Source organism: Mytilus californianus, unplaced genomic scaffold (assembly GCF_021869535.1).
Source record: "Mytilus californianus isolate M0D057914Y unplaced genomic scaffold, xbMytCali1.0.p SCAF_7, whole genome shotgun sequence".
NCBI classification, from domain to species: Eukaryota; Metazoa; Mollusca; class Bivalvia; order Mytilida; family Mytilidae; genus Mytilus; species Mytilus californianus.
This window is the reverse complement of record NW_026262723.1, coordinates 47,181,985-47,192,304: the sequence shown is the minus strand read 5'-3', so window position 1 is coordinate 47,192,304 and position 10,320 is coordinate 47,181,985.

The window sequence follows — 10,320 nt, the reverse complement described above, 5'->3', positions numbered from 1 at the left end:
ACTTTAACTTGAAGCGGGACGAACGGACGGACGGACGGATGAACGAACGAACGGACGAACAGACTGAAAAACATAATGCCCCTCTACTATCGTAGGTGAGGCAGAAAAACATAGGATATGGGGTATCCATCCATGACACAAAATCAGTACATGCACATTAAAAACACACAAAAAGCAAAGGAACGGCGCTGTTATTGCTGTTCTTCATCTCAAAGTCATAATGACGCCTTCATTAACACGGAGCAAAAAATACTCTCACCTCACTTTAAGTTTAAGACGGACGCTATAGCACCGGCTTGAGCGGAGTTCTTTGCAAAAATAACTAGGATGGACTTTGTAAGATGTGATACCACCAAATCGGGCCCGGTCAAAAAGAACATACTGGACAGTAGTACATATTTAAAACAAACTGGTTCCTACGCATAGTTGTAAATATCATACTATATAGAATATATTTCGGTAATTTAGGTATCAAATGAAATGTGAAGGACTGGTGATCCTTATAAAACACATTTTGACTGATCATTTTCCATAATACTAAAAAGTCTGTTATAAACTGTGATTTTTTTAGCGATTTCTGTTCTCCCTTTATATCCTTTATTTTAAATTCAAAAAATATTTAAAACAATTGAATGCTTCAATCTATACCATTGGAAAGAAACTAAGATTTAAACTCTCTCAGGCAAAGTTGACCTTGGATGGATTTGGCTATATTTTTAGGTCCTTTTGGTTATATAGCTCTTCAATTGTTCAGGTTCTTATACATCCTCGGCTTTCAAATATTCGGCTTCGAACGTTCCTGATGAAGGTAAATCCAGAAAAGGGATTTGGACGCATGGTAACGTGTTGTTTTCATTTTTTCATTTTCTTTTGTTTCATTTGATTTTCTCTCTTTCTTTTTATGCCCCGCCTACAATAGTAGAGGGACATTATGTTTTTCGGTCTGTGCGTCCGTTCGTCCGTCCTTCTGTCCCGCTTCAGGTTAAAGTTTTTGGTCAATATAGCTTTTGATGAAGTTGAAGTCCAATCAACTTGAAACTTATTACACATGTTCCCTATGATATGATTTTAATTAATTTAATAATGCCAAACTAGAGTTTTGATGCCAATTTCACGGTCCACTGAACATAGAAAAATGATAGTGCGAGTGGGGCATCCGTGTACTATGGTCACATTCTTGTTCTATAAATTTTTTGCAAGGTATACCTGCATAAACAAATAAATCTGGAAAATAAACATTCTAGTATGAATCTATATGTTTAGCTTATCTTGCTAATATCCTCCTCAGTCTTTGGATTTATAAGAACGAAAAGTATGCAAATAAGTAGATAGTTACTGAATTTATGTTGCAACCAGGATATTCGTTTGCTGATGTCGTCTTTTTATTTGTTTTTTTTTCATTTTGTTTTTTCTCGTGTTGTTTGCTTTTTATGTATTTACATTTATGGCAGTGGCTATTCGTCCGGCTAGCCGGACCAATAGTCAAAAATGTCTATTCATCCGGCAAGCCGGACAAATAGCATTTTTACGGTTTTTCGCTATTTGTCCGGCCAAAATATAATGCTGAAGATATAACATCGTGTTTTGAAGGAGATAGATAATGCATGAGTAGTTTTAAAATATATTGTCCAACATCGTTTTATGAAAAAAAACTCATTCAAATAAAAAAATTAACTATACCTTTGATTCAGATTTTTTTATTCTAAAGGAATTTGGGGAGGGGGGTGGGTGGGGGGGGGGGGCAAAAATGATTCTCTCTTTTGTTGTTCTGCCTATGAATTTCCTGTAAGGTAAATAGTCGGGCCAATGATTATTAGCTTCATTAGACATCTATGATTCCAAAAGATCCTGAATTTATTGTTTCTGTGTAGTTTGATGAAATTAAGGTCCTGAAATGATTATGCACGATTCTTCATTTAAATTGTTCGGCGATTTTTAATTCATAGGAAATTAGAGAAAAGGGTAGGCACGTGTAACATGTCCCCAAAAGTAGGATTGGGTTTTCGATAGAATTTAAAAAAAATGAATATTAGATACAACAGAAAAAAATGGGGGATACCCCAACCCTGGTGTCATATTCCCAGTCCAGGCATATCAGTGCATTTTCATAGATCTCCGTTGTAGTATAACTTAAAAATAATGCATCCAAGCAAGTTTGATATAGTATTTTTCTGAATGCGTTTTGCCTCCATAAGGTAAATGGGGGTAAATCATCAATTTCACTTTGATTTCAGGCTTATTCCTCACAGTTAACATGTATACGCTATTGTTCTGGAATCACTCCTATAGAAATTTGTATAAATTAATCACATTTTCTCTTGTTTTCTTTATGACATCGTTAAATATAAATCACGATCTCCGATTCTCAAAACGTCCATTGCACACGCGTGTTTGTTATCCGATACCTCATCCGGGACACTTTCCGCGTCACATGACACTTTTATTGATATTGAAGATTTGCGCATCCGCAGACGGATGGACGGACGTATAGAGATTTTTAACTATTCGTCCGGATAGCCGGACGAATAGACACTCCGTACATTTATACTGTTATTTTACAAAGGCAGTCCTAACAAAAGTGGTCCGACCCTTAGATGCCGCATCTGTTCTTATATATGCTTCTGTTGATAATATTTTATTCTGCAAATCGATCAAACACCTAATCTTATTGACGGGTCGCATTCTTTTGATATGGAAATTGTTTTTAATTAACCATATCGAAAAAATATTCGGGAGATACCAAAGGAACATTCAACACTCATAAGTCGAAGACAAACTGACAACGCCATGGTGAAACCGACGGCAAAACAAAATCCTCAAAACACAGCATAGAAAACTAAAGACTGAATTATTTAACAATATACATATGTATCTATTGAAGAAATTGTCTATTCTAAGTCACAAAAAATTCCACAAAAACTGCAAAAGTGATAGAAAACACTATTACAAAAATGTAGAAATAAGTTTTTAAAGTATCATTTATTTACTCTTATAAATCTAGCGCTTATATTTGATATTGTATCCCCTTCAATAAGTTAGTATCAAGCTTATGTGTATGTTATTTTTCGGTGGAAACAAATGTTTGATAAGGATAGTTTTTACAATGGATATAACAATGCTACCAAGACTACATGGTTTGTCTTATTCACAGTTAAGAGAAAAACTAACAGGGCTACCTTTAAAAACATACTTTCTTTTAACTGATCGGCGAAAAAGCCAAGTTCTATCACCGAAACTATACATCCTCTTCGCCTGTTCGATTCCACACTTTCATCATCTTTAAATATCTTCTACAAACTATTTATTAACATATCTGACAGTTTTCACACGTTTTGTCGTTCGTTGTCTTTGAAAATTTATTATTGCAACTGTGTATTCCCATGGCCGCCACATTGTAAATCGTGATCAATATTTTCCGGCGTCCGCTAGCCTATGCGGCGTTCATTTACTGTAACTTAACTTTGAAGCAAACGTATCTCTTAAGGTGGTAAAGCCTGTAGCCGACAGTCCTGAAATAAGCACATATGATAGTCAAAATGATGACAATTATATTAGTATTCATATTAAATTGTATACACAAAAAGATATATCGTTTCAATAAAGGTTAATGATAACCATTCAGTGTGTCTAGACAAACCCTTAAAAGTTGATATTTTGTCCAGTACGGTGTGTAGCCTGTAGCTTGTTGTTAATTATAATTGTTTCGCAAATCTGTATGATTTGTATAACAATAAATTATAAACTCACCATAAATAGATACCAGTATAAAAAAATGTACGCCAGACGCGCGTTTCGTCTACAATAATAGTATGTGTTTGCTTGTTTCTCTTCACAAATCTCAAATTTCAAAGCGTAAAAGTAGTATACTTCATCATATATCATCTGTCTACATAATGTAAACACTTGGTGTGCAAAGGAAGATAACCGGGGGTTAGATCGCGACTTGCTATTGTATTCTCTCTTCCCTCTCACTCCAAGCTCAATTATTTTCACTTAGTAAATGCACTGTCATATATATAATCATGCCCTCAATGTACCCTCAAATACTGTATACATGCCGACCACTCTCACGCTCACTCACTCAGTAACTTTGTCAATGGTTATATACTTAAGATATGAAGGTGGGTATCTTTAAAGATTTTTCCAAGTTTTTTTTTTGTTGCTTGTTGCTAATACTTATAGAATTATTTATAGAACTTTGAATGTCTAATTTGTTTGCAATTTCTTAAAGATATGTGACTGGGACAATTGGGTAATGGGACTGTGTGAGTGTGTTTTCTGCGAAAATGGAGGAATTATCTTGGCCTTACTCTCACTCTCGTCCCCGTCTGTCTTTAATCTTTCCATTCATATGGCTTTCCAATAGTCTATAAACTTTGTAATAAGTAATACTACGCCTACATCGCTTGGTAGATCTTAGTGGAAGTTCATAATTTTAAACTGCACATTTTACTGTGGATTCATTCATTTTCGTGGGATACCAATTTTCATATATTTCGCGGGTATACATGAACCACGATTTCAATTTAAACAAAGTGCAAATTTTCTATAGACCTGTATGCAGATTTTGGCAAAACCACGAATTCAAATATACACGAAAATATAAAAGTTTCTCAATCCACGAAAATCGGTACCCACGGAAATAAATAAATCAGCAATTCAAATTAATCATAATAGACTTGCAACTGATTCCTAAGTGATCTCTTTTTTTTTTTACATATGTCTTCATATTTATACATACATTTTTTTTTAATTGTTTTGTGTCGATATATATCAGGCACTCATTGGAGTAATGAGATTTGAACCTTTAGCAAATCAAAAGAACAAATGACAGCATGTAAAATTATAATGTAAAAAATAGCGATTTCATTTGTGTTTTGGATAAAGTTTTATCGGATTCCCTTTTGGTCTATTTTTAAAATACTTCAGACCAACTTTTTTTGTCATGCGATTTATTTACGAGACTTTTTTAGTAGAAAAAAAAACCGCGAATGTAATAAACATTGATCTTCTCTAATATGAAAATATAGTACAAAAATCGCCAAAAAAATCTCCGTGGAGTCAACCAAAGAGGGCTAAACGCAAAATAAAAACATATGCGAAATAAGTAGATCAATTAAGTTAAGGTGACATCATCCCATTCAAATTTATCACAACTGGAATTATTGCGAAGTGCTATATATTTTTAAATCAAAATTAATAAGCATTCTGTGAGTATTGCATGGCAATACATAGTCCCCTACCGGTTAAAAATTCATTGTATTGGAACAAAATTCTAACCTATCTATAACTTGTCATGGTGTAAACTATATAAGAAATATCAAATAAATACCATCAAGCATGACGGAAAAAAGTGTGGAAACCTGATTATTTGCGTGATTTTTCTAAGTCTGAAGACCATTACTCTGCACAAAATCATCTGACTGGAACAAAATTCAAACTTGATCTGTACCTTCTATAAAACTATATACCAAGTATCAAATCAATATCTTCAAGCATTAAGAAAAAAGTGCGGAAAACTGATTTGCCGGACTGACGGACAGACAGACAGAGTGCAATCCTATAGACTTTGTCGGTAGGGGACTAGTAAAAATAACACGTTATCAATTTGATGCATGCGTGCGAAGCTATTTTCTAGATTTACCTTCATCAGGAACGCTCAACCCCAAAATTCGAAAGCCAAGGAGGTATAAGTACTTGAACACGTGATAAGCTTTATGATTAAAAGGAACGTAAAACGAAGGTAGAAAAATTCATCTCAGGTCAACATTGCCTTTAGAGGTTAGAAACTATGTCTTTTGAATTTATCATGATTAATAAAACTTTGAAAAAAGAAAAGTCTTTAGTTTCGCGTCCTGTCACTCAAAACTTCAAATTGAAATCTATGATAAACATAACGATTTAAGTTTTCTTACCATTTCTCAATAATCAATAGTTGCATACCCTCAGAGCTATCCGCAGGGCAGGGTGTGTTTGCCTAACGTATAAATAAGAAGATGTGGTATGAGTGCCAATGAGACAACTCTCCATCCAATTCACAATGTATAAAAAGTTAACCATTATAGGTCAAAGTACCGTCTTCAACACAGAGCCTTGGCTCACACCGAACAGCAAACTATAAAGGGCCACAAAATGACTAGTGTAAAACAATTCAAACAGGAAAACCAACGGTCTAATCCGGCTATATAAAAACGAGAAACGAGAAACACCTATGAACCACACCAACAAACGGCAACCACTGAACAACAGGCTCCTGACTTAGGACAGGTGCATAAAAATGCAACGGGTTTAAACGTTTAAACAGGCGCCAATCTTCACCCTAACCTGAGACAGCAGTGTAACATTACAACATAAAAAACACACTATAAAATATCAATTGAAACGGCTTAACTCGATCAAAAAGACATTTAAACAAAAACAAATAAACATACACTGAACGAATAAGTTCGATCTATGACACATTATAAATACAATATTAAAACGTAGGTGCCTATATAACATAGACGTTACAGGTAGAAATAAAAAAAGATGTAGGAAATTCAGAGTGTCAATCAGACAACTCTTACCTGGGACAAAATGGCATTTAATAAAGCAACGTACACAGGTAAATTTTAAAAAAAATTAAAAAAATTGTTGTAAGGAGTACGAAAGTAAACATTTTTTTACAAAATTAATAAATTTGTTGTTCGGAGTACGAGTACAGAAGTGAAAATTTATCGTCATACTTAATACTTATCAAAGATGGTAATATTTAAAATAGTGAGACGAGATATAACACAAAATAAGTAAACATTGAATTACAGAAATATATTACAAATTGTGTCAACAGGTCAAATTAACACGGAAGTACGATTTGAAAGAACTCGCAGTTACTGAGAGCTAGTTAAAAGCCAAAAACAATTAACAATAAAAATCATGCATCAAAGACGAAAAGCAGAGACATATAATACATTGTATGTGTCTCTGCTAAAATCAATTAAAACACATCCAAGGGATTTAGTATAGGTCAGAACTACAGCACGTTACCACCTATACTTGTTTTTTAAAAAATAGAGTCCTCCGGCTTCTTCCAACACCTCGATTTTTTTTTGGGGGGGATGCATGTATACAATCGATAATTATATTTGTCTGACCAGTAGACAATCCTCTGTGGTTGTACAGATTCGCATGGCGGATGATGCATCCATGTTATGAAACTCTTTCCATGTCGACACAACTATTTTCAGCCCCATGGTTTGGAGTTCCTAAGATTCCCTCAGATGATTGTTTTATTTTGTTTTGAATAAATTTGAAATAGATTTACAAGCTTGAACACAAGTAAAATATTAAGTATCCATACGGCCAATTTCGTGTTTTAACGTTTTCGCGTTATCGCCTTTGTATTTTCGAAGGCGAAATTGTGAAAGCGAAACTGACACGAAAAAACAAAAGCGAAACCACGATTTTGCGATTTCGCCGCGTTTTTGCATTTTTCGCGATTTTGCGTTTGTCAATTCGCCGTTTCAGAATCTAATGGATTTTGGTAATATTTTCAAAAGCGTACACTAAAACGTTGTCATTGGTTGATAATGTCATAAACAATGAAAATCGACCAATAACGAGACGTTATTTTCATTTTGGGTACTAACAATAAAGTTACCCACAGTCCTTTAGATTCTGAAACGACGCCGGAATTACTGTCCACTTCTATCAATTATCTCGTATCTTTTGACTGATTGGATAAAGATAATAATTTTAATAAACAATTTGAAGATAACCTGACCATGCTGACTGTATTATGTTTAAGTACTTACAATGAGTACTTGCGTACGTAAACTACTTGGTAATGATAACGGGTAGCACTTGTCAGTTTTATTTTCTTACAGGTGCCCCTGTGAGCCAAAAAAGTGTCCTCTGAAAAAGTGTCAATCATGGCAATTTTTCACAGAAAAGGTATATTTAAATGTGTCCGATGCTGTGAAAAAGTGTCATTCAATTGGACATAATTTCATGATAAAATACTATTACATTCCGTCCTGCAAGGTTGATTTTCAATTAGAGGACACCTTTTCACAGTAAAAAGTGTCCTTTAAAGAGAGATAATAAAAAAGTAACTGAAATGTTTTGGCTATATTTAATTTTCTATATACTAAAACCATAGATGTATAAACCCATATACATGTACATCTATGCTAAAACAAACCAATTAAGAACCTGTTATAATTTGATAAAAACACAAAATGGAAGCTAGGTGTTGAATTCCAAAGCATTTTCAATTATAAAGATGTCGACAAAAAGTATCCACCAGCCTCAACTGTCACAACCCCTATTAGGTATAAAACCACTAATTCATAGCCCCATTGCTTTCTATGTTAAATTCTGCAATTTCAAGCATAAATGGCTACTTTGTCTTAAGTTCAAATAAAGTAGCAGTTATTTCATGTCAAAACTATACCTTATCCTGACTTGTGCTGAAAAATTCAACATACCTTTAATTGCATATTAGAGCGTACTGGTTCCCGGAAGTTTGATAGTACAAAAACAGGTACTTCTGATCTGAACAACAGGGCAAATGTGCCCTCCTATTAAAATTGTATATACTTCTTTATTATTCAAAAGAAATTTTCAACAAGGGTTCTACAGTGATCCCAAGTCCCCAAGCTTTCATTTGATACCAAAACTACCCAAATATTCCACCTATTGACAAAGATACAGTTATGCGTAGGAACTATTTTGTTTAAAATATGTACTACTTTCTTGTATGTTCTTTCCGACCGGGCCTGAATTAGTGGTTCTATACCTATAACAGCACCTAACTTGTTATATTGACTTCTGCTTGACTTAATTCCCTTCTATGATCTATTTCTAGCATAGAAAAACACATAAAGCTTTAGTCAAAACACAATATCACTGAATTCAAGCTCAAATTAGACTGGTAGTAACATATGTGTTATACAAAGAAAACTCTATATGGATACTAATAGTGACAGATATGACACTTTTTCAATCTTTACCAGTTCTTATTTGTTAATATCTACTCAAATAATAGTGTCCTTACATATTTGTCTAATTTTTATCAAAGATTCTTCCTTGAATATAAATACAGTGGTCCAAACATCAAAAATAATAGATAATTTTGACCCCCCTTTTTTCTACATGTTGAAAAAGGAGAGTGATTTGGTAAAAACCATACTTTAATGTATAAACATGGATCAACAAGAGCAATATATGTATCTCCCAGCTAGAAAATTTGCTAAACTGGTTATAAAATGCATTTCAAGTGAGATTTTAGAAATCCTATATAAGTATACATCAATTTCATTTGAAATAAATGATTCACTAAGAAACCCAAAAAAATATGAACACTCACTAGATAATTTGACCAAAAGCAATATTTATACTATTAACTAGTCATAATATACATGTTTCATTGGTTTCAGTCTTAGGTAATGCAAAAATTTAAACTTCAGGTAAAATCTTAACTGTGTGCATGCTAAATGATAAAAAAAAGCTGAAATACCTTATTGTAGCAATTTTAAGGATTGTAATTTGACACCAACATAATTGTTACATAAAAAAAATAATGTAACATGATTACTGACAACAAATGTGACTAATTTTCATTGTAAAGGGTATGATTTCTAAAAATAGAATTTCACATGCCTTTCAGTAATAGGTATAAAACCACTAATTCATAGCCCCATTGCTTTCTATGTTAAATTCTGCAATTTCAAGCATAAATGGCTACTTTGTCTTAAGTTCAAATAAAGTAGCAGTTATTTCATGTCAAAACTATACCTTATCCTGACTTGTGCTGAAAAATTCAACATACCTTTAATTGCATATTAGAGCGTACTGGTTCCCGGAAGTTTGATAGTACAAAAACAGGTACTTCTGATCTGAACAACAGGGCAAATGTGCCCTCCTATTAAAATTGTATATACTTCTTTATTATTCAAAAGAAATTTTCAACAAGGGTTCTACAGTGATCCCAAGTCCCCAAGCTTTCATTTGATACCAAAACTACCCAAATATTCCACCTATTGACAAAGATACAGTTATGCGTAGGAACTATTTTGTTTAAAATATGTACTACTTTCTTGTATGTTCTTTCCGACCGGGCCTGAATTAGTGGTTCTATACCTATAACAGCACCTAACTTGTTATATTGACTTCTGCTTGACTTAATTCCCTTCTATGATCTATTTCTAGCATAGAAAAACACATAAAGCTTTAGTCAAAACACAATATCACTGAATTCAAGCTCAAATTAGACTGGTAGTAACATATGTGTTATACAAAGAAAACTCTATATGGATACTAATAGTGACAGATATGACA